The sequence below is a fragment of the Dendrobates tinctorius genome, unplaced genomic scaffold (assembly GCF_039654945.1).
Source record: "Dendrobates tinctorius isolate UK_male_01 unplaced genomic scaffold, ASM3965494v1 ptg000251l, whole genome shotgun sequence".
Taxonomy (NCBI): domain Eukaryota; kingdom Metazoa; phylum Chordata; class Amphibia; order Anura; family Dendrobatidae; genus Dendrobates; species Dendrobates tinctorius.
The window spans coordinates 9431146-9437616 of record NW_027361918.1 but is presented as its reverse complement, the minus strand read 5'-3'; the positions used below and the strand labels follow the sequence as shown (position 1 = coordinate 9437616).

At 46.1% G+C, this 6471-nt stretch overlaps 1 non-coding gene across 1 annotated transcript; it reads left to right on the top strand.

Annotated features, from left to right (window-relative positions):
* The first annotated feature begins 2028 nt into the window (after window positions 1–2028).
* TRNAG-UCC (transfer RNA glycine (anticodon UCC)) lies at window positions 2029–2100 on the top strand. Its single transcript has one exon. It is a non-coding gene; the product is annotated as a tRNA-Gly (tRNA).
* The last annotated feature ends 4371 nt before the right edge of the window (window positions 2101–6471 follow it).

Here is a 6471-nt window from a genome sequence, read left to right as displayed (position 1 = left end):
GGTGCAGGTGTGTGAATGTGGTCAAGTGTCTCCATCCTACCTAGGATAGTGGGGTACTACACCTCTGACTGAGTTGTAGTACCTATGTGGCGACTGAACCCTCAGGGGCGCAACAACATATTTGCTCTAACTCTCCGGATGTGTCTCAAATCAATCACTAGTGGGACCCCCAATCATGGAGTGGCCGTTAAGGATCCAGCATCTCCACACACAGCACAGATCGGGCTTCCTGGAACTGGAGGGAACATTTTATATCAGCACATAGTCGTAATCACCGATGAGGGAGGTTTCTACAATCGGAGCTCGTCCGGTCCCATGGAGGCTCCTGGTCCAGCTGATAATGAGTCTTCATGGCAACAATGCTGAAGAAAAAATAGACAATCGAGCTCCTCTCCAGCTAGAAGAACACTGTCCTGTCAGGGCCTCCTGTAAACACTACCCCTCACTTCATTATACCAGTCCTCGTGGTCGGCAGGATTTGACCCTGCACGGAGAGACCCCAATGGAATTCTAACCTGTCACCTTAACCACTCGGCCACGACTACAGCATCTTCCATGCTGTGATGTCACTCACTCATTACCTGCAGACACATCACTCACTACCCCGAGGTGTGAGGTGACATTACAGTCACCGACTCAGAGACCAACCCCATAATGTGCTCAGAGGAGGAGACCTCGATCCTCCACATGAGATCCTGCCGGCACCCATGAGATACTTTACACTGGAGACATCTGAGACGAGAGTAGTCCTGGGGTTCTGCAATTGTTTCATCATATTAATTTATAAACGGTTGAGGAATCGGTGCCTGACCTGGGTGAGTCTTCATGCCCTCTACAATCTGGATCCTGTACTTCCTGCAGGTATCTTCTCTGATGAGGCTCCTTGAGTTTCGCCTACAACCATGGCCATAAATAAAGAATGGGATCTTACCGTCCCCAAGAGCCTCTTATTCCATTATCCAGGACCTATTTGGTGATGATGAATTTCCGAAATGACGGAAGTGATGACAAAGAGGCTCGGTGAACAAAACTTTAACATTTTGGTCCACGGAAATGAAACACCCAAATTCTCACCCCATTAAGAACCTGCGGACAATCCACAAAAACAGCAAACAAGAAATTGTGATAATCTCCGAGCTCAGGATTCACCCAGAACCTGATATTCAGCTGCCGGAGCGAAGGGCAGAAGTCTGGAGAATAAAGGGCAGCGCTGGGAATATTGAGGAGTCACAGAAACTTTAGAATTGTATATTAGTAACCATAGAAGCGGCGACTAAAAGAGCGAAAACCGCTGGCGTCAAAATGGGAAAAACAGAACTTGTGTCAGTTCGAAAACTTTTGGCCATGACTGTAACCTAAAAAAAACCTTTTACAAGGAACACAAAAATACACGGTTTTATCATCATCAGCCATAACGCAAATCAAATCTGCAGTAAATCTCAGTGATCGTCTGCAGCAGCAAAACTGGAGGACAAAGGGAGGAAAAGTAGATATCTCCCTGCAGTCGCTCTCTGTCAGCCATCCGAGGACAGTCATTGCTGTATACAGAGTGTAGGCCGCGCTCCATGACTGACATGCTGTGGTCTATACTGACTTCTAGGATTACCATGTCATAAAGGGGGGTGGCTATATAATTTGCATATTTCCCAGAAGAGCATTGTGGCTTAAAAGTCTCCTCACCTCAACATGCAAGGCTTGACATGTCACTCTCCACAAGGAGAAATATTGCCCCTCGGATACCGATCAGGCGCCTCTCACCCAGTCAAACCAGATCTCGCACTTTGCACTGATGAGGGGCACCACCCTGAAACACCGTGTCTGCTAATTGAGATTCTGGTTTTGGATTTTATCCCAAGTCATGTGACAAGACTCAGAGTCGATATTGACTTCTAGGATGGCTACTTCCTATAGGTGGTGCCAGCGTTCTATTTCTCTTCCTCTCTGAAAAGACAATTTTCATGCTGTAGGGCAACATTCCAGGAGAAGAGATCCATTGTAGCAGACATGGAGAGGTACACTAGTATCTCGGCGTTGGTGGTATAGTGGTGAGCATAGCTGCCTTCCAAGCAGTTGACCCGGGTTCGATTCCCGGCCAACGCAGATTTGGTTTTATTCCTTTAACATGAAATCCAGCTGTCAGACTCGGCGGACACATCCCATGTCATTGTGCTCATCACAGGTTTCATCTTCTGGTGAAGATTTTCTTTGTTATCTGTATTTTTCCTTTAACCCCATAGCGACCGCCAATACGCCTTTTAACGACGGTCATTAAGGGGCCTTATTCCTCAGCACCGACATGACTGCTGACACCCTGCTGTATTGGCCCCAGCCGACTTTGCGACTGCTTTTGCAGATTAACCCCTTAAACACCGCTGTCAAACTTGACAGCACTATTTGAGTTGCTACATGGGGTCAAAAGAACCCCTTACTAACCATCGGACCCCCGCGATGAGAATCGTGAGTCCCAATGGTTACCATGGTTCCCTGAGGTGACGTGATAACCGCAGGGTACGGAGGCCTGTCAGATCCAGCAATTATCTGAGTCTCACAATCACCAGTCAGTGAGACACTGACAGTCTGATGATACACTGCAGTACATGAATAGAGCAGTGTATGAGACCAGTGAGCAAACGGAAAATTATACATGTCCCATAGTGGGACTAAGTAAAAAAGCAAAAAAAAGTAAAATAAAACATGTAAAAAAGTATAAAAAAGCACAAAAAGTGCCCACAAATCACTAAAACCTGTTTCTCCAATCAAAATGTACCATTTGCGGTAAAACAAAAATAAGCATAAAATAAGTCCACATAATTGGTATTGCCGTGTCTGTAATGACCCGTTCTATAAAACTGACAGGTAAGGCCTGTTTCACACTTCCGTTTTTGTGTCCGCCAAACGGATCCGTTTCCGTTTTTTTGACGGAAACTGATGCAAACGGATCCGTTTTTTTGACGGATCCGCGGTAACCGTAATGGAAGTCTATGGGACAAAAAAAACGGATCCTGCAAAAAATGGCGGATCCGTTTTTTTACGGAAAACAACGGATTTTGACGGATTTGAAAAAACGGAAGTGTGAAACAGGCCTTATTTATTCCGTGTGGCGAACTCTGTAAAAAAAGATAAAAAACACAGCAAAAATTTCACTTTTTCATCATATTCACTGACAAAAAAAGGGAATAAAAAGCGATCAAAAAGTCATATGTAAAAAAAAAAATTGGTATGAATGAAAACACCAAACCGTCCCCAAAAAAACAAGCCCTAATTTGGCTCATTTGGCAAAAAAATTAAAAAGTTACAGCTCTCAGAATATGGCAATGCAAAAAACAAATTTATTTTGCTAAAATTTGGTTTTTATTGTGTAAAAAGAGCAAAGCTTAAAAAAGCAATATAGATCTGGTATCACTGTAATTGTACCGACCCGACGAACAAATCCATCTTATCACTTTTACTGCATGGTGAACGGCGTAAAAAAAATAAAAATAAAAACAATAACTAAATTGCTGAGTTTTGTTCTGAATAAAAGCCACCAAAAAATATTATGTACCCCAAATGGTACCAAAAAAATCTGAAACTCGTCCCGCAAACAATAAGCCCTTGTACAACTCTGTTCGCAAAAAATAAAGAAGTTTCAGCTCTCAGAATATGACGATAAAAAAACCTACTATTTATTAAAAAAAGCATTTTTACTGTTTGATAGCAGAAAAACCTAGAAAAAATTATATAAATCTGGTACTGCTGTAATCGCACCGACCAGAAGAATAAATTCACCTCATCACTTATACTGCCTGATGAACCGCGCAAAAATAGCAATAAGAAATATTCTTGTACTTCTGTCTATTTGTTCATTTTACTTCCCAAAAATCAGAATAAGGCTCGGCTCACTTTTATCCTGTGCTCTCCGGTGAGCGCTTACGTCTGTGTTTCTGTGTAAATTCCAAAAAAATGCAATTTAGGCAAAATCCCAGACTGAACCACTCGCTCATGAGGCAGATGGAGTCATTTTGGATTGATCTGTTTTCCAGCATGTGTCCCATCATTTAGGCATCTTTTTGGTAGCGTAGCTACTAGGGAGGCAAAGGGTGAGGTTACCTGGGCCCCAGGGCCGCCATCAGGGCATGACAGGCCTTACATGTGTATGGGGCCCGGTGATTAGGGGGGGCCCGACCATGCTGGCAGCCCGATCTGCGCTGGGGCCCCCCTACATTTTATACAGGCTTCTGCAGCTTTATTTTAAATTCAGACTCGGCGCCTGCCGGGCCCCCCGGGCCCCTCGGGCAGGCCCCCCCGCACCATGGTCCAGCCAGCGCCGAAATCCCCCCCTTCACAATGGTCCAGCCACAGCTCCGCCCTCACCTGACGTCACACACTGCTCTGCTCCTCCACTTCCTCATTCAGTGTGCCACGTGGGACTAGGAGAGGGAGGGAGCCTCACCGCTGGAGCACAGCCAGATAACAAGGTAAGAAGAATTTTTTTTTTTTTTTTTTGAGAGCGGCTATCCAGGGGGCCTGGGGCAGAATGCTGGACGCTGGGGGCAGAATGCTGGATGCTGGGGGCAGAATGCTGGATGCTGGGGGCAGAATGCTGGGGGCAGAATGCTGGACGCTGGGGGCAGAATGCTGGGGGCAGAATGCTGGATGCTGGGGGCAGAATGCTGGGGGCAGAATGCTGGATGCTGGGGGCAGAATGCTGGGGGCAGAATGCTGGACGCTGGGGCAGAATGCTGGACGCTGGGGCAGAATGCTGGACGCTGGGGGCAGAATGCTGGATGCTGGGGGCAGAATGCAGGACGCTGGGGGCAGAATGCTGGACGTTGGGGGCAGAATGCTGGACGCTGGGGGCAGAATGCTGGACATGGGGCAGAATGGACATGGGGCAGAATGCTGGACATGGGGCAGAATGCTGGACACTGGGGGCAGAATGGACATGGGGCAGAATGCTGGACACTGGGGGCAGAATGCTGGACATGGGGCATAATGCTGGACACTGGGGGCAGAATGCTGGACGCTGGGGACAGAATGCTGGACGCTGGTGGCAGAATGCTGGATATGAGGGCAGACTGTGAGACGGGGCAGAATGCTGGACATGGGGCAGAAGAATGCTGGACGCTGGGGCAGAATTCTGGACATGGGGCAGAATGCTCGAAACTGGGGCAGAATGCTGGAGACTGAGGCAGAATGCTGGACGCTGGGGGCAGAATGGTGGACGCTGGGGGTAGAATGCAAGACACTGGGGCAGAATGCTGGACATGGGGGCAGAATGTGACAGTGAGACACAGGAGGGGGCAGAATGTGACAGTGAGACACAGGAGGGGGCAGAATGTGACAGTGAGACACAGGAGGGGGCAGAATGTGACAGTGAGACACAGGAGGGGGCAGAATGTGACAGTGAGACACAGGAGGGGGCAGAATGTGACAGTGAGGGTGGGATGGGAGAACATATGGCTGAAGCCAAAAATGAGACACACGGGAGTCAGGATGGGGGATATTATTACCATAGGGGCTAATTAAGGGATATTATTACTGCAGTGATGTATTTTATTTTCTTGAGGATACTGTTGTAAATGGGGGGGCGGTCCTGTTACTGTGTAGAGTGATACTATGTCGCCTTTTTTTCTTCATGTGGTGTAATGTAGAAGTTGGGAAAAAATAAGTAATGTGTTCTGCAAGCGGAGCTCTAGATAACTGTGTTATTTCCTGCAGAGACAAGTCCTGGCTGGAAGACGTGATGGCGATCTGTGCTGGATGAAAGATGAAAAACAAAGATGAAGGACTTCACCTAGAGACATCACTGGTGAGTTAGTGTGTTACCTGTACACTGACACTATGTACAGAGGTCCTGTGTATAATGTCACCGGTGATCACTGTGTTACCTGTACATTATATACAGAGCTCCTGTGTATAATGTCATTGATCACTATATTACCTGGACACAGACACTGCATACTAAGTACAGATCTTGTGTGTATAATGTCTCTTATGGTCATAGTATTATGTTTTTTTAATTAATGTCAGTATTGTAGTATTCAGTCTCCATGTGGTGGTAATATGTGGTCTGGGCGTGGTGCAGTGGTATTTGTCCCTTGTATATTCTATTATTTGGTCACTTTGTGGTGGTAATTTGCGGTCTGTTCATGGTGCGGTGGTATTTGTTCGTTGTATGTGATATTATTCGGTCACTATGGTAGTAATATGTGGTCTGGTCATGGTATGGCGGTATTTGTTCCTTGTATGTCTTATTATAGGTCACTATGTGGTGATAATATGTGGTCTGGACATGGTGTAGCGGTATTTGTTCCTTGTATGTGGTGGTAAGTTGTGGTCTGGACATGGTGCGGTGGTATTTGTTCCTTGTATGTGATATTATTGGTCATTTTAAAAAATTGAAAAATAAATAAAAATATACCTAAATTGTATTGCATATTTTAACAAATATTTGATAGGTTACAGTAGAGTAGGGCCTGGCCAAAAGTG